This window comes from Hyla sarda, chromosome 4 (genome assembly GCF_029499605.1).
Source record: "Hyla sarda isolate aHylSar1 chromosome 4, aHylSar1.hap1, whole genome shotgun sequence".
NCBI lineage: Eukaryota > Metazoa > Chordata > Amphibia > Anura > Hylidae > Hyla > Hyla sarda.
The window spans coordinates 89,573,890-89,596,658 of record NC_079192.1 but is presented as its reverse complement, the minus strand read 5'-3'; the positions used below and the strand labels follow the sequence as shown (position 1 = coordinate 89,596,658).

Sequence of the window (22,769 nt, the reverse complement as noted above, 5' to 3'; positions counted from 1 at the left end):
AAGACATGAGGGGGAAGATTTTGATGTTTGTTTTTTTTTGCAAAAAAAAGAAAAAAACATCAAACAAGAATTGTGTTTGTTCCTAGACTTGGGCTGTGATTAAAAACAACATATAAATGGTGTTTTTCAAAGCCCACATTGCTTTATTTCTGGTCCCTTTTCCCCTCTTTCGACAGACGTCTGTCCAGCTATTGCAAAGCTACAACTCCCAGCATGCCCTGACAGCCGAAGGCTGAGAGTTGTAGTTTTGCAACAGGTGGGCAGCCACAGGGGATCGGTGTTGCAGTATGTCAATCTAGGGCCATGGTGTCTGATCTGGAACTGGCAGCAGGAGCCACGACCACTTTAAATCAATGGCTGCTGGGACGTCTGACTAGTGACATCCTTCGCTCCAGACCGCAACGTCAGGGACGTCACTCGTCAGACGTCCCGGCGGCCAGCGCTGCTCATTGAGCCTACCGGAGTAGCATTGATCTATGTAAGAAACCTATGGGCCCAGGCTGTTGGGGCCACCAAATGATATTACATATACAGAATGTCTGGTTAGGAGAAACAAATATAACGCACCCACAGGGAGTGGCGCCATTTTAATAAAAATTGTCAAAAACCTTAGATAACAGTCATACAGAATATATTAGAAAGCTTTTTTGATTTTCAGCCAATCAGAGAGCAGCACTACTGAAATAGAACTCCCAGGAGGTAACAGCGTGTCACACATGTGATGTCATAACCATTGTCCACCAAAGAGCAGCACTGAGCAGAAATAACACTGCTCCTGTTCATTCTCCATCAGTGAGGGGCCGGTGCTGGACACTGTGTAGGGACGCGGGAATGCAAAGTCATACACATGACTGTGACTGGTAAGTGTTACATTGTTGTGTCCAAAAGATCTTTAGTGCAGTTCCATGTGTATTTCTATGATAAACATGTAAATAAGTTATCTTTTTTTTCTTATCTTAGATGCACTATTTCCAGGACATGGAGTAGCATTTCTGGACCTACAGCAAGACGTTGGATGAAGGCATAGCCCCAGAAATAACACTGGTCCTGTTCATCAGTGAGGGGCCGGTGCTGGACACTGTGTAGGGACACGGGAATGCAAAGTCATGCACATGACTGTGACTGGTAAGTGTTACATTGTTTTGTCCAAAAGGTCTTTATTGCAGTTCCATGTGTATTTCTATGATAAACATGTAAATAATCTATCTTTTTTGTCCCCTATCTTAGATGCACTATTTCCAGGACATGGAGTAGCATTTCGGGACCTACAGCAAGACGTTGGATGACGGCACAGGCCTAGGAATCATGCACATACACAGAAACATTTGCCCAAATTATAGAGGTAACCTCCTTTAGTATGCCCAGAGGAAGGGCCATACAGTAGCCATGGATTCCCTACAGGTTTCCTCCCCTCTGGAGGTTTTTCCTGTCCTGAGTATTAGTTACTGTACGCTCTTTGTGAGTGATGGGAGGTTACAAAAAGTCCCCTACACACACATTTTAATAAATAATAAATAAAGTTCCCCTTTTTTTAAACTGTTCTTTGACTTGTTCGACTCATTTATTTATTTCTGTGTGTGAAAATAGAGTTAGCAAAACATGGATGACCAAAGCTGCTCTCCCGCACGATCTGCATAATGCAGTGCGGAGAGAGGCAACTGGTGCTGGGTGGTTCAGTTTATGAGGCAAACGTAGAACACCCAGCAAGTTCCATGCACAAGCCTTTTTCTGATGAATGGGACTCATGCAGGGAACTTGCTAGGGGTCATACGGTTGCAAAGGATCAACTTTTGGGTACATGAACTGTCCCTTAAAGGGGTACTCCGCCTCTAGATATCTTATCCCCTATGTAAAGGATAGGGGATAAGATGTCTGATCAAGGGGATCCTGCTGCTGGGACCCCAGCAATCTCCATGCAGCAACCAAAATTCTAAATAGTATGTTTAGATCACTGGTTCCTGTGGTGGGATTCGTGACATCATGCCACACCTTCTTGTGATATCACACCACCTCCCATAGACATAAATGGAAAGGGCGTGGCGGGAGGTCACGACCCGCACCACGAGAACCCAGAGTTCTAAATATATTATTTGGAACGCCGGGTGCTGCATGAAGATTGCGGGGGTCCCAGTGATCAGTCATCTTTTGTCCTATCCTTAAGGTAGGGGATAAGACATCTAGGGGCGGAGTACCACTTTAAGGAATTAGAGAGTGTAGGCATGCCTTACAAGCAGGTAGAAAAAGAACAGCTGGGAGAAATGACAGGACACAAAGCAATGTTTGGCTGGGACCGATTTTGGGTGTGTTCTGGCCAATTAAAGGAGAACTATGGCAAAAATTAACTTATCCCCTATCCATGGGTTATGGGATAAGTAGCTGATCGTGGGGGGTCCCCCTGCAATACCTGGGATGAGACCCGTCGCTCAGTGAGAAGCGCGCGCTGCAGACGTCAAATCTCAATTTCCCTGGACCCCCCCCTTCCTTCATGTCCACCACAGACGCCCCCAGACTGCTGTCTCTTACAGAGTTTTATGCCCAGAAATGGTTGGCTACTCACTTTGTCAGTAGATTCTCATCCTAAATATGAAGACAATCGGGGAAATGTACCTGTGGAGAGGAAATGTTGTCCAGTTGCTCTTAGCAACCAATCAGATCACTTCTTTTATTTTTCAGAGGTCTTCTCAAGAATGAAAGAAGCAATCTGATTGGTTGCTATGGGCAACCTGATGAAAACATTTTTTTTTTCTTTAACAACTACAGTACTACAACTCCCATTGTATTGTGTCTGTTCAACCTGTGCCTCCTCCAACCCTGACCCTTAGGGGGGCACAGACTGGCCACACTGGGGGTTGTAGTACTTTCATTTTTACAGTTCCCCTATAACTCTGCAGCTTCGGTAGAAGTATGAGGCTCAGCCTTAGAGTCAGTGTATCTGGCTGCTCCGGTGTTCTTCTATTTTACAGCCTGGACCCTTGACTAGGGGATATTATAGCTGCTAAAACCTACCATCCACCAACCCCCAAAAGCCCCCTTTGTAACGAGGAATCCCTTACCTTAAACATGACAGACACAGTGTTGGTGGTAACAAGGCCACAGCAGCCCCTTTATTAAATATCAAACAATAAATAACAATAAAACATTGTAAGGCAACCTTGTATGAACATCATACATAACATTGAATAAAACATTCTTTTTTTTTTCAAAGTAAAGTTTTATTAAGGTTTTCAACATACAAGGTAAAATGAAAATTACAACATGAGAAGTGTCTACACTGGTCAGGCAACAAAGCCCACATGGCTCAAGTAAACAAGGAGTTTGGGTCACTCAGCGAAGTTAAACATTACAGCAGTCCGAGCCTCACATCATAAATGAACTCCAGAGAACAGAGGTTGTGAGTAGCTAACAGGATTCAGAACTACGTATAAATTCGACAACTTTAGCGAAAATTCAAACATCGCCAGTAGTGAAGCAGCGAACCAGGGCAGACAAAGGAAACACAATAGCGGTAGAGGGAACTGGAAGATAGGAGAGGAGGGAGAGAGAGGAAAAGATACAGGGGGGGATAGAGGAAGGAGGGGGGGGTGTAGAAAAATCGAAGAGGGGGAGATAGGATGCAGCAGACTTAGTGTAATATGGCAGAGAGTCTTACCTGTTCGGACTGAACCTCTCCACCTGTCTAAGCAGTAAACAGCAACTGTGGGTGAGCTATTGCGGAGTTGGACAGAGGGGGATGAGCGTGCGTGGTGACAGATCCAGGTTATCATCAGTGAACTCCTGAAAGGCAACATAGGATAGCCAAGGCGACCAAACAGCATGGTATTTATCGAACTGTCGGGTAGAGTCTGCCCGGAGTTCTTCCATCCTACAAGTATAGGTAACTTCCCTCAGCCATGAGGAGTAGGTCGGGGGTAGTGGAGATTTCCAAAGGCGAGGGATCACAGCTCTAGCCGAGATAAGTAAATAGTGTGCTAAAGTGGCTGACAGACGGGGGCATGTGTTAGGGAATATGGACAGGAGGATAGGTCGTGGGTCCTTATCGATGGAAAGGGTCGTCAGCCTATTTACGGTAGATAAAACTTGTGTCCAAAACGTATTCAATGTCGGGCATGTCACCCAGATATGGGACATTGTCCCTTTTGAGCGTCCGCACCTCCAACATGCATCAGAAGCCTGTGGGAACATCTGCGCCAAAAGAGACGGCACTCTGTACCATCTCGTGATGATTTTATAGTTAGTTTCTTGTGCCTTGCATGAGATACTAGATTTGTGACAATGTAGCAGGGCACGAGACCAGTCATTGTCAGGAATAGAACATTGTAGTTCCCTTTCCCATGCCACTCGATAGGGCAGGGGAATTTCAGAGCGTTCCCCTATGATCAGGGCATAGAGAGTTCCGATTGCATGGGGGACAGGAGCGGAGGCCGCACAAAGGGTTTCAAAGGGGGTCAGTTGTCTATGAAGACGGAGTGCGGCTTTGTTGGTGTTATAGAAGTGTAGAAGTTGACTATATTGGAACCTATGTATAGTTGAAGGCTGAGTTCCACCCAAAAGGTCGGAGAGGGATTTCAAGCCTGTGGGTTGCAGTAAGGAAGAGAATAGGACATAATCAGACTTTTTACGCGTTAAGAAAGTGGCAGAAGTCTGCGCTGGAGGGAAGAGCACATTGCCAAACAGGGGCATAAGGGGGCCATCCGGGAAATAGTGAGATGTATTTTTCAGGTAAGACTGATGTGCTTGCAGTATTGAATGTGTTACCGGGGGTAAATGGTCAGGTGGGTGCAAGGGGGCGGGCAGTCTTTTGGTCCACAAGGTAGACCTAGCATCCACACCACAGAGATTTCTTTCAAAGACAACCCATTGCTTAGCAGTCTGACTGTGGTAGCAGTCTAGTATTCTGGCTAATATGATCGCCTTGTAATACGATAGGCAGTCTGGCAGTGCGAAGCCACCCTCCCTCTTGCGTCTATAAAGCACCTTCCCTGCCAAGCGGGGATGTTTCTTACTCCAAACAAAGTGAGACTGCATTGCAGAGAGGTCCTTAAAGAAAGAACGGGGGATATGACAGGGGATACAGGCAAAGAGATAGAGTAAGCGGGGTAGGATGTTCATTTAAAAAATATTTACCCTGCCAATCCATGAGAAGTTTTTATTGTCCCATTTCGACAAGTCAGTTCTCAGGGTGTGGAACAATGGGGGAAAATTTAATTGAAAGTGCTAGCCAGATCACTAGGGACTAGGATCCCAAGATATTTCAGTGATGACCTCTGCCATTTAAAAGGGTAAGTGGAAGAAATGTGAGTGATCATTTGGGAGGGCAGTGTGATATTCAAAGCTTCGCTTTTGGATGGGTTCAGTTTATAGTTACTATAAGCCTAATATTGTGCTATGGTGGAGAGGAGGGAAGGCAGGGTAGTGAGCGGGGAGGAGAGAAATAGAAGGACATCGTCAGCGAACGCTGAGCATTTGCAACTGCACGAGGGAGAGGAGAGGCCTCTTATATCTGGATTCGAGCGTATTGCATTGAGCAAGTGCTCCATGCATAGGACATAAAGGATAGGTGATAATGGGCAGCCTTGCCTCGTACCGTTGCGAATGCTAAAGGGAGCCGACAGCTGTCCATTGATTCTGATTCTAGCCTGGGGTGAGGAATACAGCGCCATGATTCTGGCAAACATATGGGGGCCCAAACCTATTTGTCTCAGAGTCGATCCCAAAAATTCCCAGTCCACCCGGTCAAAGGCCTTCTCCGCGTCCAGAGAGAGCAAGAATAGGGGAGAAGCGTGTAATCGAGCACAATGCACTGCAGAGAATGCTCACAGAGTATTATCTCTTGCCTCCCTTCCGCGGACGAAGCCCACCTGATCCGGGTGGATGAGGGAGCTCATGTAGGGTGCCAATCTTTTTGCTATTAATTTCACGAATAATTTTGTGTCAGTGTTAAGGAGAGATATTGGTCGGTAGTTAGAGCACTGCAGGGGGTCCCTCCCATCTTTTGGAATGACTGTGATATATGCGTCAAGGAAGGCCTGGGGGATTGAGGAGGAAGATGAGATAGCATTAAAAGTCAGCAGGAGTGTGGAGGACAGGTCATCCCTGAGGGTCTTATAGAACTTGGCAGTATAGCCATCTGGTCCCGGACTTTTACCAGCAGGTAGGGCCGATATCGCCAGGTGGAGTTCCTCAGGGGTGAACTGAGCCTCCAAGTCCGAGATAGATTCAGCAGTTAGGATGGGCAATGCCGTTTCATGTAAGTAATTCTGTAAGGAGGGTTGAGTGCCAGTGTGAGAGGAGAGAGCGGTAGGTTTAGGGAGGTTATATAGGTCTGTATAATATTTCTGAAAAGTTTCCAGTATTTCCGGCGTGAGGGAAGAAGGGGTGCCTGATCGAGTGCGAATGGAGGGGACATAGAGGGTCGAGCGTGTCGCCCTAAGGGCCCTCGCCAGCATCTTCCCCGATTTATTACTCCACTCGTAGAACAGTCTACCCGTTAGTTGTCTATAGTGGCAGTGTTTTTTGTAGAGCGTCTCTAACAGATCACTCCTGACTCTGATGAGTTCACGGTAAGTTGAGTCCTGTTGGTGTTGTTTGTGCCGTGTCTCTAGGATGTTCAGCTCTCGGTATAATGTCATCAGCTTAGCTGAGGCTTCCCTTTTCAGCCGAGCCCCATGCCTCATCAAAACTCCCCTCAAGACACATTTCAATGTTTCCCACTTGATTAGCGGTGACGACGGATCTGACGAGTGGTCTTGAATAAAATGGGGAATCGTCGATTTCAGTTCCTGAATGCAAAGAGCATCAGAAAGCAATGACTCATTAAGCTTCCAAGAGGCATGTGGCTTGGCCAAGGTCGGAAGCGTAAATGTACCCTGAACTGGGGCATGATCAGACATAGAGACAACACCAATCGTAACAGAAGTAAAAGAGGGGAGGAGGGAGTGTGAACAGAGAATGTAGTCTATTCTACTGTATGTTTGTCTAGGGTGTGAGAAGAAGGTATAATCTCGTCCTTGTGGATGGAAGGCTCTCCAGGTATCAATTAACTGTAATAGATGTAGCTTATGCCTAAGGGCCCTGAGTTTACTATGAGAGATGTATGAGTGTCCTGATGAGGTGTCCACCTGAGGGAATAGAGGTGTGTTAAAGTCTCCACACAGAAGAATCTGACCCCTGGCAAAGGAGGAGAGTCTCTCCAAAGTCTTCAGTAAGAACTGAATTTGGTTTTGGTTCGAAGTGTATATAGAGGCCACCGTCAGATTATGTCCCGCAAGGAGGCAATTGGCGAAGACAAATCGAGCGTCTGTGTCAACTAGGGAGGTCTGGATCGTAATGGGAAGCGTCCTGTGAAAAACTATGGATACACCCTTAGTCCTGGAATCAGGGTTAACACTATGTATCCATTTATCGTAGTGCCTGGTTGGTATGGTAGGGAGGTGACCTTTTTTAAAATGTGTTTCCTGTAGAGCTATGATATGGGATCTTTGCTTATGAATGGAGAACAACGTCTGGGCACGCTTTTCGGGGGTGTTGAAACCCTTGACATTAAGGGTAGTAATGTGAAGGTCAACCGCCATCAGATGTAATGTGTAAATGCCAATATTCACCACACCGTTGGTAGACAGGGGGAGGGTCCAGCCCATCAGTCAGGCAAGTGTCCGAGGATTCAAGTCTGCGTATAGAAGAGAGCACAAGTAAGTGGGGAGGAAGGGAAAAGGGAGGAAAGCAAGGGAAGAGAAGCTTCTGCACAGACACAGAAGCAAAGGGACTAAAGGAATAGACCATAAGGGTCAGAGGTACCAACGGAACCAGTCCGATGTACATACTAGTGGGGTAACGTGATAGACAAGCCAGAAAGGACAGCATTTAGTGGTCCTGGGTTGGACTTATGAGTAACAGGTCAGAGCTTCATCCCCGCTTAAGGGGATGAGGCGAGTATGAAACGGGCTAAGTGTGACAACAGTAGCAACTAAATTAGGGGAACAATGGTAGTTGGTAGGTTATGGGCATTATGTGTGCAGGTAGTAAATTATATTTAGGAAGAGTGGGTACCATGGGAGCAAAGGAGACATAAAATAAACAAGTAAAGAATATAAGACTAACAGGCCAGGAAACAGTGACCATATGAGGACAAGCTATAAAAGACAAGAAATATCAGTAATCTATCTGCGGTGACATAATGCAACCACATTTGACAGTGTTAAACTACATATGAGGTAATACACTAATATCTCAGATAGGCAGCTCAGGTTTTACGTTTCGATCTTTGCTGCAGCGGGACACTTGTGGTGACCTCGGATGGACGGTCTCTCGGAGATCGATCAGGACGGTTTTGCGGTGCAGTAGGAAGGGGAGATAAGAACAAGGCTTCCCACTCAGGCAGACTGACATGGGGGATACGGAAGGCTTCAAGGAAGGCAGGCAAATCTTCCGGTCTCTTGAGCGTAGAGATATTGGATCCATACTTTGCAATCAGAGAGAAGGGGAAGCCCCATCTGTAAACAATTTTAGAATTTTGTAACAGAGTCAGCAACGGTTGGATTGCCTCTTTCTGGAGAAAATGATGCACTCTGCAGACAACATCACGAGGCTTTTTCGGATCAGGATGTTTCGCTCTGAGAGCCCTGTGAGCACTATCCAGTTCTATGTTCGAATACGGCGGTTTCTTTAGTAGTTCATTAAAGAGACGTTGCAATGTATCTGGCAAGTTCTGAGGTAGAACTGTTTCCGGAAGGCCCTTGATCCTAAGATTATTGCGCCGATTCCTATTATCAAGATCGTCCAAGTGATCAATTGTGTGGATTTGCTGTAATGTCAATTTCTCTGTGGCTTCCTGTAGTTTCTGGAGGTGGGTTGTAGTAGTAGAGCAAAAATCCTCCAGTCTCTGGACCTTCTTATGTAAGTTAGACACCTCAGCCTTAACGGGTTCCAGGTCACGGTTCCAAGCAAGTTTGAGATCGGTCGCCAGCGTTGCCAAGTCAGCTTTAGTGGGGATCAGGGTCAAGAGTGCTTGCAATTCAGGGTGTCCCTGCAATGTCGAGAGCGCCATCTCAGGAGTAAGTGGAAAGGTAGGAGGCGGCACATGTGACTGAAGCGTGGCAGTTATGGCTGGCATCTGCTGTCTAGAGGGTGCAGACCTATGAGGGGCATCCTCCGTTGGAGTATGAGAGTCCTCAGAGGATGAATGGTCACGGGAGCGGCGTTTATTATGTCTCACTTTCATCGGGGTCTTGAATAATTTTTTCTTTGCAGGGGGACTTTTACCCCAGTACTCAGGGGCGTCACTATCCACAGATGAGTCTTGAGAGTCTCTATCAGAGTTGGAGCCATCAGAGTACATTTCATTGGCCCAGTCAGTTATGTCGCATGCCGGAGGGCCAGGAACCTTTTCTGGGAGCACAGGTAGCTGGGGTGACGCAGCCGCTCCGCGTACAGGTGGTGTACGTAAAGTCCCTTGCGATTTATGTTGTTTCTCAACCAGCCTCCAATCGCCATCTTGTGACTGCTGGGCATTTCCCGAGTCCTGGCAGGTAGGTAATAAAGGTGTCATAGATGCAGGATTCGTATACTGGATCTCACGTGAAACGTGTTGGCCAGTGGCAGGAGACGGCAAGGATGGCGAGGGGCCAGCAGCCTGTGGATTCATTGCGGCAGGACCGGCAGCCATGGAGGAGGCTATTGTGTCGGGTGATGTATTATTGGGAGTTGGGGACTCAGGCTGCAAGCCCTGGTGAAATTCAGGTGCAGGAAGTACCTGATGTTCAGGTTGTGGCATCAAGCTGTGGTCAGGAGCCGGGGAGGCAGGTATTGCAGACTGCCCTACTGGTTTGTCATCAGTAGACTGTGAGGATCCCATCCCTATCTGTGTCACATAGAGGTTGGTGGATATAGGCTGTATGGCAGGGCCTAGCTTCTTAGCGGGTTGATGCCCGGGCATTGGTGGTCTGACAGAGGCAGATAAGCACTCAGGTAGGGATGTGGAGGTAAGTGGGGAAGGAGTCTCTAAGTTAAGTGCAGTTCCGCACCAGTAGGTGACCGGGTGCTGGACGGCACAGGTCTGTGCCGGACGCTGTGGCGCAGTAGGAGATGGCAGCAGTGGAGGCCGTGAGGTAGCCGAGCACTGGTGCTGGAGGGAGGCGGCGGCACTTACTTCCAGTATCGCGCACGGCGCGTTGTCAAAGCCCGGAGCAGAGTCCTGTGTATTGTCGCCGGTCTCTCTCTGTCTGCAGGCCGTGTGAGCTGCACTGTCAGCGGGGTCACTTGCTGCAGACGCCGCGTGGAGCGCCTGCTCACTCCTTCTCCCCGCCTCGAACTGCTGTTGTTGGGGAATGGCGTCTGAAGGCCGCACCACAGGTTGGTCGGTCCGATCGGATGGCTGAGATGCGAAATAGCGGGCGATACCGCTCAGAGGAGGCACAGTGGGTGCAGGTTGCTTCTTCTTCCGTTTGGCACGAGATCTACCACCCATAACCTTCAGATTAGCCCGTTTTCAGTCCAGTCCGGCGGGAGCTCTCACACCATGCTTCCTCTCTCTAGCGAGTCCAGTCACGCCCTGAATAAAACATTCTTAACATAAGTTAACCAATTAACATGTCCCTAATACAGGAGGAGGACCTGAAGGCACTGTTACCGAGCCCAAGCTAGAATGGGGCCTCACTTGCTCCTAGCCGTTAGCGCCTGCACAGGAGCACCATTTTGTGAGGCCCCCCAACAATCCTGGGAACCCATGTTCCCTTGCAGAATTTTCCATCGGGAAAATGGGACCGCTCCCAGCCCACCTCCACACTGTATCCCATCACCTCCATGCCATCCACTTGTACCTCCAGGTCTCTCTCCTGCCACCGCCACAATGGCGACAAGTGACTCCTCACTTGTCCCCTTTCCACCACAGACTAAGTGCTCGCTCCACCACCTCCCGAATCTCCAAGATCCACAGATCCATACCAAAAATATTCAGATGAACGCCATCATCATCCAAGAACTCCGAAGAGCTCCCCTCCAATTCTCTATGACGCACCACCAGGCCCCCATTACGGGCCACGAATTTGCCCACCACCTTATTGAGTTTAATCCGTGCTCTATTAATGGCAACCACAGACCTGGCCTGCCTCCATTTCCTCCTGGCCACCATTTCAGACCACTCGATGATCAGGCCTGGAAAGGACGACCACAATCGCATCAAGTCCAGCTTGATGTCCCAGGTCAGATCCCGGGATCTCCTCACACCCAAACCATTCCCTCCTAGGTGTATGACAAGGTCGTTGGGGGCTCTGTCCAAGTGTACAAAAAACTGAACCCTGGCCAACAATTCCGCATTCCGCTCTTCCCCAACCAGTGGACCTGACCTGCCGAACTCGTCAAGCCCAACTGCCGGCCCGCTGGACGAACACCAGCCCGCACCCCACTCCTCACCACATAGGAGTGGCCGATAATCCACACAAGTCCCGGGCCGCCACCTGAAAGACAAAAAACAATAACAAAATACAAACCGCACTCCCCCAACACACAACAATCACAGCAAATGAGGACGAACATAACTGAAACCTCTCCGACTCCCACCTCCCAATCCGCCTAATGATCTCGGGTCCCAAGCCCCAACGAGACGCCTCGGTAGCCGCCCCAATGCGGAACGCATGCGAGCTATAATCCCGTGCCACACAACCCACCACCGCCAAACACTTCCAAAAAAAAACCACGAATTGAAAACGCAATAAAAAACTCCCGTCTGCGTGTACCAATAAAGGACCCACAACCCTCACCTCCAAAAAAGCCGCATAGCAAAAAGCCGGACACATAGCCGAGCCCCGTAAGGCCGCCAAACGCACTGTAACCCCACGACCCTCCTGATCCGTTTTGGAAGGGCGCAGCAAAGAACGCAAAACCCCACCTTCCAAACTAACATCCGAAATGCCCCAAAAAACACCAAAACAAACGCCAATCAAAACAAACAACGCTCGTAATCCGAAATAGAAATCCCATCCAATGCCGTCCCCAACCGACACAAAAGCGGAAAAGTCACCGGACGCCTCGAATCCCTGGACACCGCCCCCCTCCGAAACCCCCGCAGTGCCTAACGCACCAAAAACGACTTAGAGACGTCCGGCAAACCACAAACTTTGAACCAGAACGCAAAAGCCGACATCCGACGGCCAATCCCCGCCGGAGACACGTCCTCGCAAAACGGCCTACCAACATAATACAATAGGGCCGCCTCCCAATCTGCAGGGGCGCCCATAAACGACAACTGTCCCAGTAGCGTCTCCCAGTCCGACCACCAGCGTTGATAAGAAGCCCAAGTAGCCTGGCTTACTGACCGACAGACTAAAGCGAGCGCCAACTCTAAACCAGATGCCACAGCCATTCCGGACACGGGAGGCCGGTCACCTCGGCCTCCGGCGCCAGTTCCCGGAAACGGTCCCACTGTAAGCGAGAGAGAGCGTCAGCCACCGAATTATCCACCCCCGGCACATGCAACGCCACCACCTGAGAATTAAGCTCTAGCACCCTCAACACTTATCGCCTCAGCAACGTGACCACTGGCGGAGAACTCGCCGTCTGGTTGTTGATAGCCAAAACCACCCCCAGGTTGTCACAATGGAAGCACACATTCCTATTGCGAAACAGCTCCCCCCATACAAACACTGCAACCACGATCGGGAACAATTCCAGGAATGCAAGGTTTCTAGTCAGCCCCGTCTCCCGTCATACCTCCACACACCACTGACCCTGAAGGTAAGCCCCAAACCCGCAGGCCCCAGCCGCATCGGTATACAGATCCAGGTCAACGCTCGATACCGGCCTCCCCATCACCACAGAGCGCCCATTATACCGACCCAAAAAATCCTGCCACACCCTCAGGTCCTCACGCAACCCCACCGGCAACTGCACATAGTGATTAGGCCGAGAAACACCCACCGTGACCGCCGCGAGACGTCTGCAAAAAACCCTCCCCATAGGCATGATCCGGCACGCAAAATTGAGACGCCCCAGCAAACACTGGACCTCCCGCAGCTGCAGCTTCCGAACCCGACACGCCCTCGCCACCTCCTCCCTCAGATCCCCCAGCTTATCTTCTGGCAGCCGGCACTCCATGGCCACACTGTCGATCACTATGCCCAAAAACTTCAACGACGTAGACGGGCCCTCAGTCTTGTCAGGCGCCAACCGAACGCCAAACCAGCCTGACACCCTCTCCATTTCCTGTAGTAAAATAGCACACACCCTAGACCCCGCCGGGCCCAAAAACAGGAAGTCATCAAGGTAGTGCAAAACCGAATCCAAACCCGACTCTACCCGCACCACCCACTCCAAAAAGGAGCTAAACTGCTCAAAAAACGCACATGAAACTGAGCAGCCCATGGGCAAACACATGTCTACAAAAAAACGCCCTCCCAAACAGCACCCCAATAACGCAAAACTGTCCGGGTGTACCGGCAACAGACGAAAAGCGGCCTCAATGTCCGTCTTGGCCAACAAGGCCCCCTGGCCGTACCTCCGGACCCACGCCAATGCCGCATCAAAAGAAGTATAAGTCACAGCACAGATAGCTGGGTCAATGCCGTCATTCACCGACCCTCCAGAAGGATGTGAAAGGTGGTGAAACAGGCGGAACTTATTAGGCCCACCAACGGAGGCGAGTCAAAAGGACCAGCCATCCGACCCAAAGACACCTCTTTCATCAGTTTCTCCTCCACCAAATCTGGCCGGACAAGAGCCGAGACCAAATTCCTAACCTCCCCATTCCCATCCAGAACCCCCTCAAAGGTGATACGGAATCCGTCCGTAAACCCCGCCCTCAAAAATTCCCCCGCGCCCTATTTGGGTACTTGGTGAGGAAAGGCTCCATCCTTGCCACCTGCACCGGGGTCGCCCCTCTTCGCATCAACCTCCCCCAATTTGCCTTTACCTCGCCAGAATCAGCACGACAGCCCGTGGCCACCCACTCCGCACCCGGAGCATTCGTGCTTAAAACGGCACTCTGCTCCGAACTTGCAATTCCCTTTATTGAATTGCCAGCAAACACCCTGACCCCGGCCCTGCACCTCCGGCGCTGTCCCGAAAGGACTGCAGGCCACCCCCACTGCGTGGAGCCGCCATAAGCCGCATCCACAGCCCTATGTCCTTATGGTCCCACCTCAAATCATGGCGCACCGCCATCCGCTGCCTAAACTGTTCATGGTACCAAAGCCACGCCGAACCCCCATACACCCAATACGCCTCCCCAACAGCGTCCAAATAACAAAAGAGACCAGAGCAATGCTCCGGCGACTTTTCTCCCACAACGCTGCCCAAAATAGCGAACGCCTGAAGCCAGTTGGAGAAGGTCCGCTGTATCAGCCGAAACCGCCGGCGCTCCTCCTCCTCAACCTTCTCCATACGCTTCGACTCATCCGGCCTAACCCTGTCCAGATTAAATTATTCAAGCAGGAGTAGCGAAAAAATATCCACATACTCCCGCTTCCAAATCCTTTCCCGCACCTCAGCCTTAAAGTGCGCGCCCAAGGGGCCCTCGAAACACACGTACACCTCCCCCCGAGCAGAAGCAGCCAAACGAACCCCCCCACCGGATCCCGACGCCCCCACCACCTGGGGTGAGCTCGCCCGAGCAACACCAGGACCGCGGCTATATCCACCAGCCCCTTGGACAAAGTCGCTGCGCCCCACACAGGTACCGGCGACCCACCCGCAGACAACCCGCTACTGCGCAGCAACGCTTGCAACCCATCTACGAAATATTGCAAACCCTCCAACCCCCCCACCCCCCTGAACCCGCAGCAGTGGAGACAGTGGTGTACTCACCCGACCTCACCGGCTCTGGACCAGCGGCCGTAACTCCAGCTGCGGGACGGCTCCGGACATCACGGACTCGGCTCACATCGACGACAGGAGGCTGGACCCGAAGAACCCCTTCCGTGCGGAATGCAGCAACACCAGTCAAATCACCCCCAACAGCGGCATCATAGTAACATAGTAACATAGTTAGTACATTCGAAAAAAGACATATGTCCATCAAGTTCAACCAGGGAATTAAGGGGTAGGGGTGTGGCGCGATATTGGGGAAGGGATGGGATTTTATATTTCTTCATAAGCATTAATGTTATTTTGTTCCAGGAATGTATCTAATCCTGTTTTAAAGCTGTTAATTTTTCCTGCTGTGACCAGTTCCTGAGGTAGACTGTTCCATAAGTTCACAGTTCTCATGGTAAAGAAGGCGTGTCGCCCCTTGAGACTAAAGTTTTTCTTCTCCAGACGGAGGGAGTGCCCCCTCGTCCTTTGGGGGGGTTTAACCTGGAACAGTTTTTCTCCATATTTTTTGTATGGGCCATTAATATTCTTATATACGTTTATCATATCCCCCCTTAAACGTCTCTTCTCAAGACTAAACAATTGTAACTCCTTTAATCGCTCCTCATAGCTAAGATGTTTTATGCCCCATATTAGTTTATTTGCGCGTCTCTGCACCCTTTCCAGCTCCACAGTGTCCCTTTTATGTACAGGCGACCAAAACTGAACAGCATACTCCAGGTGAGGCTGTACCAATGCTTTATAAAGGGGCAGTATTATGTCCCTGTCCCTTTAGTCCATGCCTCTTTTGATACATGACAATATCCTGCTGGCTTTGGAAGCAGCAGCCTGACATTGCATGCTATTCTGTAGTCTGTGATCTACAAGTACACCCAGATCCTTCTCTACCAGTGACTCTGCCAGTTTAATCCCCCCCTAAGACATATGACGCATGCAGGTTATTAGTACCCAGATGCATAACTTTACATTTATCCACATTGAACCTCATTTGCCAAGTGGATGCCCAGACACTTAGTCTATCCAAGTCATCTTGTAACTTATGCACATCCTCTATAGACTGTACCGTGCTACAAAGCTTGGTGTCATCTGCAAAGATAGAAACAGAGCTGTTAATACCATCCTCTATATCATTGATAAATAAATTAAACAACAGCGGTCCCAGTACTGAACCTTGGGGTACACCACTAATAACCGTGAACCAATCAGAGTATGAATTATTGACCACCACTCTCTGGGTACGATCCATGAGCCAGTGTTCAATCCAGTTACAAACTAAAATTTCCAAACCCAAAGACCTTAACTTACCTGTCAGACGTCTATGAGGGACAGTATCAAATGCTTTAGCAAAATCCAGAAACACTATATCCACAGCCATTCCTCTGTCAAGGCTTCTACTCACCTCTTCATAAAAGCAAATTAGATTGGTTTGAAAACTTCTATCCTTAGTAAACCCATGCTGGTTATCACTTATAATACAATTATCCCCTATGTATTCCTGTATGTAATCCCTTATAAGTCCTTCAAACAATTTACCCACAATGTACGTTAAACTTACCGGTCTATAGTTTCCTGGGGAAGACCTAGAGCCCTTTTTGAAGATTGGCACCACATTCGCCTTGCGCCAGTCCCTTGGCACAATACCAGACACCAGAGATTCTCTAAATATCATGAACAGGGGTACAGATATTACTGAACTTACCTCTCTAAGAACTCTTGGGTGCAATCCATCTGGCCCTGGAGATTTGCTTACATTTATATCACTTAACTTACCTTGTACCATCTCTACATTAAGCCAGTTCAGTACATTACATGATGTGTTACCAGCACTGACCTGGCCAATGTCAGCTCCTTTTCCCATAGTGTATACAGAACTAAAGAACCCATTCAGTAGCTCCGCCTTCTCTTGATCGCCTGTGACAACCTTCCCATTATCATTATTAAGGGGTCCTACATGCTATGTCCTTGATTTTTTTGTATTTATATATCTAAAAAAATATTTAGGATTAGTTTTGCTTTCTTTGGCCACCTGTCTCTCGTTTTGAATTTTTGCTGTTTTTATAAAATTTTTACAGATTTTATTAAGCTCCTTGTACTGTTTAAATGTTATAGCTGACCCATCAGATTTGAATTTTTTGAAGTCTATTTTTTTGTTGTTTATTGCTCTTTTAACATCATTTGTCAGCCATGTAGGATTTAGTTTTAATCGTTTATATTTGTTCCCCTTTGGTATATATTTAGCTGTATAGTTATTTAGAGTTGATTTAAAGATGTCCCATTTACCTTCTGTATCAGTATTTGAGAACACCTCCCCCAGTCTATGTCCTGTAGTGCAGCCCTCAGCCCAGGGAAGTTTGCCTTTTTAAAGTTATATGTTTTTGCCTTCCCCGCCTGTCTTTGTTTTCTACATTTTAAGTCAAAAGTAACTATATTGTGGTCGCTATTACCAAGGATTTCCCGCACAGTTACATTACCAACCAGCTCTGCTTTGTTGGAAATGATCAGATTCAACAAGGCATCACTTCTTGTTGGGTCCTCCACAAACTGGCCCATAAAATTATCCTGCAATAAATTTAGCAATTGTCGCCCCTTTGTAGTTTTAGCAAACCCCGGACCCCAATCTATATCTGGATAGTTAAAATCTCCCATTATTACCACTGTACCTGCCCGGGCGGCCCTCTCTATTTGTTTATGCAGCCGACCTTCTATCTCTTCAGTGATATTAGGGGGTCTGTAGATTACACCAAATATTATTTTTTCATAATTTCCCTCCTTTTGTAATTCTACCCACAGTGATTCCACCTCCTCAGAATCATCACACACTATGGCATCGTTCACACTGACTTTCATACCACTTCTTACATACAGACAGACTCCACCACCTTTTCTGTTCATTCTATCCTTGCGAAACAATGTAAACCCCTGCAGATTGACAGCCCAGTCATGCGAGGAGTCCAGCCATGTCTCAGAGACCCCAACTATATCAATATGTTCCTCCAGTATCAAGGCCTCAAGCTCCCCCATTTTATTTGCTAGGCTTCTGGCATTTGTGAACATACACTTTACATTTCCATCCTTTATGTTATTGGGGTTAATGGGATTCAAGAGTGTAAGTTTTATTTTCCTATGAAGCCTATTCCTATTAACTATTCTAACCCCTCTCTCCGCTCCACCCCCAGGTACATTTATAATTCCCACCTCTCTATCTACACTATCTTCCCCCTCTTTGCTGTAGGTTCCCTCCCCCAAGTCCCTAGTTTAAACACTCCTCCACCCTTCTAGCCATCTTCTCCCCAATCAAAGCTGCACCCTCCCCATTGAGGTGCAGCCCGTCCCTACGGTAGAGCCGGTAACCGACAGCGAAATCAGCCCAGTTCTCCATGAACCCAAACCCTTCCTTCCTACACCAGCTTCTGAGCCACTTGTTTACCTCCCTGATCTCCCGCTGCCTCTCTGGTGCGGCTCGTGGTACTGGTAGTATTTCAGAAAACACTATCTTGGAGGTCCTTGGCTTAAGCTTGCCACCTAAGTCCTTGGAATCATTTTTAAGGACACTCCACCTACCTCTTACTTTGTCATTGGTGCCAATATGTACCACGACTGCTGGGTCCTCTCCAGCCCCACCCAGCAACCTGTCAACCCGGTCCGCGATGTGCCGAAGAACTCCGGCCCCCGCTAACCTCGGAAGCAGGGGATTGGCCAACGGGTCCAGGGCAACAGCAGGACCATCAGCCAGCAGCAGCTCATCACCGCTGGCATCGCTAGGGGCGGGGCTAATTTCATTCCCCCCGTACACTGCAGCTCCCCCTGCAGCAGCAGCAGCCTGCGACAATCTAGTATGCCGCGTACCCCCTCTAGTGTAGGAGGCCGCAGGTGCAGCATGAATCAAGGCCTGGGTGACTGCCAGGCCCGCAGGAGCTCGCCCCCCGACTGGGGGGCGGGGTCAGCTGGGGCACGTGTCGTCGTCCTCCCCCTGGCCTGCTCCCCCATCACCGTCACTCCCAGGGAGCAGACCGCCGCACCACGCTCCCGTTGCAGCGAGCGAGGCGCGCCGCCCGCACGCCCCGCGGTCCCCACTAGCGCAGCATCCGAACCGGCAGGCGTTCCCCCCTGACAGCACACCGCTGGCCGCCACGGACCTCAGGCCAGCGGCAACGGCCAAAGGGCTCACCCGCCGGCGTCTAGCAGAGGGAGAGGCCGCAGGTGAAAGGCGCTCCGGAGGGCGAGAGCGCCGGCTGCTGGACCAGGGCCCGATCTCCCCCACCGACTGCGCCACGAATCCCGGAAACTGCTCCGCGAACCACTGGGGCCCACGGAGCAGCGCCTCCTCCCTCACTCGCCTCAAGATCACGTCCATGTCCTCCATCAGGTAGGGAGCTCTTCTCACGTTCCTCCTCGTGTCCCGACTGGCCCTAACTACCTGCCTACCTACTTATGACCCCTGTACCTAGCTCCTCCCTTTCCTCCTTGAACCTCCCGCTCTAACCCATTAACCCTTTCCTCGCTGCCTAATCCCCCTGTCATGTGCCCCTACAGTCCAATGCTTTCCCTTCCAGGGCATTCTGTTCTCCTCCACACTGGTCCCTGTGGTCCGGTCAGATGGTTCTGGACTGGGGCTGAACGGTTGCTTGAGGGATTTAGTGGCAGATTTTTTTGGGACTTCAGTTGTTGGATGACCTCTCTCTTCAGTGGCTGCTGATATTCGTAGTGCAGAATTTACAGGTGTTACGTAAAAGGGGTACTACGGGGGAAATTTTTTATTTTTTTTTTAAATCAACTGGTGCCAGAAAGTTAAACAGATTTGTAAATTACTTCTTAAAAATCTTAATCCTTACAGTACTTATCAGCTGCCGTATGCTATAGAGGAAGTTGTATAGTTCTTTTCGGTCTGACTACAGTGCTCTCTGTGAGTAGGAGCAAATCTCCATAGTAAACTTCTCCTACTCCGGACAGTTCCTGACATGGACAGAGGTGTCAGCAGAGAGCACTGTGGTCAGACTGGAAAGAAATCCAAAAAGAAAATAACTTCCTCTGTAAATTACAGCAGCTGATAAGTATTGGAAGGATTAAGATTTTTAAATAGAAATAATTTACAAATCTGGCAAATTTCCCCAACCTCAAGGTTAGTGTTTAACCACTTAAGGACCTAGGGCGTATGGATAAGCTTTGACGTCCTGGTACTTAAGGACCCAGGGCGTATCCATACGCCCGTGGGAATTTCAGTCCCCGCCGCGCGCCGGACGGGGACCGGGCCGGGGTGACTGCTGATATGAATCAGCAGGCACCCCGCACAAATGCCCAGGGGTGCATTTGTGATGACCCCCCCCCCCCCATCGGTGATCGGCACAAATCGCAAGTGAATTCACACTTGCGATTTGCGCCGATTCCGGGTCATACGGGTCTATTGTGACCCGGTGACCCGAAATAGAAGGGAGATCGCGCTTGTCTAAGACACCCACGATCCCCCTGTAGGCATAGGAGTGGGGTGGCAGGGTTGCCACCCCTCCTATCCCTGCTATTGGTCTGCTATTGATTGTCAGAGGGGACGACCAATAGCAGACCGGGGGCGGGGGAGTTAACTTTCATTTTCCCCATCTTGTCCATCCACAATAGGCGGGGCAGAACGGGGAACCAAAGGGGACCGGGCGCCGACGTCCACTTACCCGTCACTTGCTTCTGAAGAGGACGGCTCCCGGGATGGTATGGAAGCCGGTAAGTTGATCTGGAGGGCTACAGTCTGAGACTGTGGTCTCTAACTGTAGCCCTCCAGATGTTGCAAAACTACAACTCCCAGCATGCCCAGACAGCTGTTTGGGCATGCTGGAATATGTAGTTTTGCAACAGCTGGAGGGCTGCAGTTTGAGACCACTATACAGTGGTCTCTTAACTATATCCCTCCAGATCTTGCAAAACTACAACTCCTAGTATGCCCACATAGCTGTTTGTTGTCTGGGCATGCTGGGAGTTGTAGTTTTGCAACATCTGGAGGTCCACAGTTTGGAGATCACTGTGCAGTGATTTAAAAACTGTAGCTCTCCAGATGTTGCAAAACTGCAATTCCCAGCATGCCCAGAAAGCAAACAGCTGTCTCGGCATGCTGGGAATTGTAGTTGGGTATCTCAAGCTGTTGCATAACTACATCTCCCAGCATGCCCTTCGGTGATTAGTACATGCTGGGAGTTGTAGTTTTGCAACAGCTGGAGGCACACTGGTTGAAAAATACTGAGTTAGGTAACAGAACCTAACTGAAGGTTTTCCAACCAGTGTGCCTCCAGCTGTTGCAAAAGTACAACTCCCAGCATGCATGGTCTGTCAGTACATGCTGGGAGTTGTAGTTTTGAAACAGCTGGAGGTTTTCCCCCCATGTGAATATACAGGGTACATTCACACGGACAGGTTTACAGTAAATTTCCTACTTAAAATTTTTCGCCGCAGCGCAAACTCCTAGCGGGAAATTCACCGTAACGCGCCAGTGTGAATTTACCCTAAAAACACTACACTACACTAACACATAATAAAGGGTAAAACACTGCATATACACCCCCTTACACTGACCCCCAAAATTTGTAATGCAATTTCTCCTGAGTAAGGAAATACCCCAGATGTGAGCGTAAAATGCTCTGCGGGCTCACAACAAGGCTCAGGAATGAGAGCGCACCATGTACATTTGAGGCCTAAATTGGTGATTTGCACAGGGGTGGCTGATTGTACAGCGGTTCTGACAAACGCAAAAAAAAAAAAAATACCCATATGTGACCCCATTTTGGAAACTACACCCCTCACCGAACGTGACAAGGGGTATAATGAGCCTGAACACCCCACAGGTGTTTGATGAATTTTCATTAAAGTTGGAAGGGAAAATGAAAAAAAAATATTTTTTTCACTAAAATGCTGGTGTTACCCTAAATTTTTCATTTTCACAAGGGAAAATAGGAAAAAAGCCCCCCCAAATTTGTAACCCCATCTCTTCTGAGTAAGAACATAGCCCATATGTGAATTTAAAGTGCTCTGCGGTCGAACTACAATGCTCCGAAGAGAAGGAGCGCCATTGGGATTTTGTAGAGAAAATTTGTCCGGAATTGAAGGCCACATGTGTTTACAAAGCCCCCATAGTGCCAGAACAATGGACCCCCGACACATGTGACCCCATTTTGGAAACTACACCCGCCACGTAATGTAATAAGGGGTACATTGAGAATTTACCCCCACAGGTGTCTGACAGATTTTTGGAACAGTAGTCCGTAAAAATGAAAAATTACATTTTTCATTTGCACAGCCCACTGTTCCAAAGAGCTGTGGCGTGTAAATACTCACTGCACCCCTTATTAAATTCTGTGAGGGGTGTAGTTTCCAAAATGGGGTCACATGTGGGGGGGTCCACTGTTCTGGCACCACGGGGGCTTTGTAAACGCACATGGCCCTGACCATTCCAAACTAATTCTCTTTCCAAAAGCTCAATGGCGCTCCTCCTCTTCTGAGCATTGTAGTTCGCCAGAACTTTCACAGAAAGAAAGCCGTTCACTGCGGCATCTTGGTCATTAGATCGGTCAGCCTGGTCCCAACCGGAGTGGTTGTGGTGCAAAACTGTGCAGCTAGGAAAAAACCGCCAGTAAGTGCCCGCTGCATTCACCAGCACAGAAAGCCATATATGCCAGCGGAAAGCCGCCACATAAATGCTGCACGTGCTGTATGCCGCAACTATGCAAATATATCTAGCACAGCCTGCAGCCTGTTCACACCTATTGTGAAAACATTCATTTCAGCTGGGATTACACTTGGCGTGTTTGTCATAAAAAACACCATGCTCGCTGCGGGCACATGTTAGGTTGGAATCAATAGGGTAATATGAAACACCAGACACTAATGGGGGTTTTTTCATCCTTTTATGGTGTTTTTAGGCTATCAAATCTGTGGGATGCCGAGAGCATGTTTTTTTTTTTTTTTTGGGGGGGGGTATTTTCTCACAATTTTTT

At 49.0% G+C, this 22,769-nt stretch overlaps 1 long non-coding RNA gene across 1 annotated transcript; it reads left to right on the top strand.

The window, feature by feature from the left end:
- Window positions 1-723: 723 nt before the first annotated feature.
- On the top strand, window positions 724-1,518 carry LOC130368185 (uncharacterized). The gene is made up of 3 exons (XR_008892331.1): window positions 724-860; window positions 961-1,125; window positions 1,228-1,518. It is a non-coding gene; the product is annotated as an uncharacterized LOC130368185 (long non-coding RNA).
- The last annotated feature ends 21,251 nt before the right edge of the window (window positions 1,519-22,769 follow it).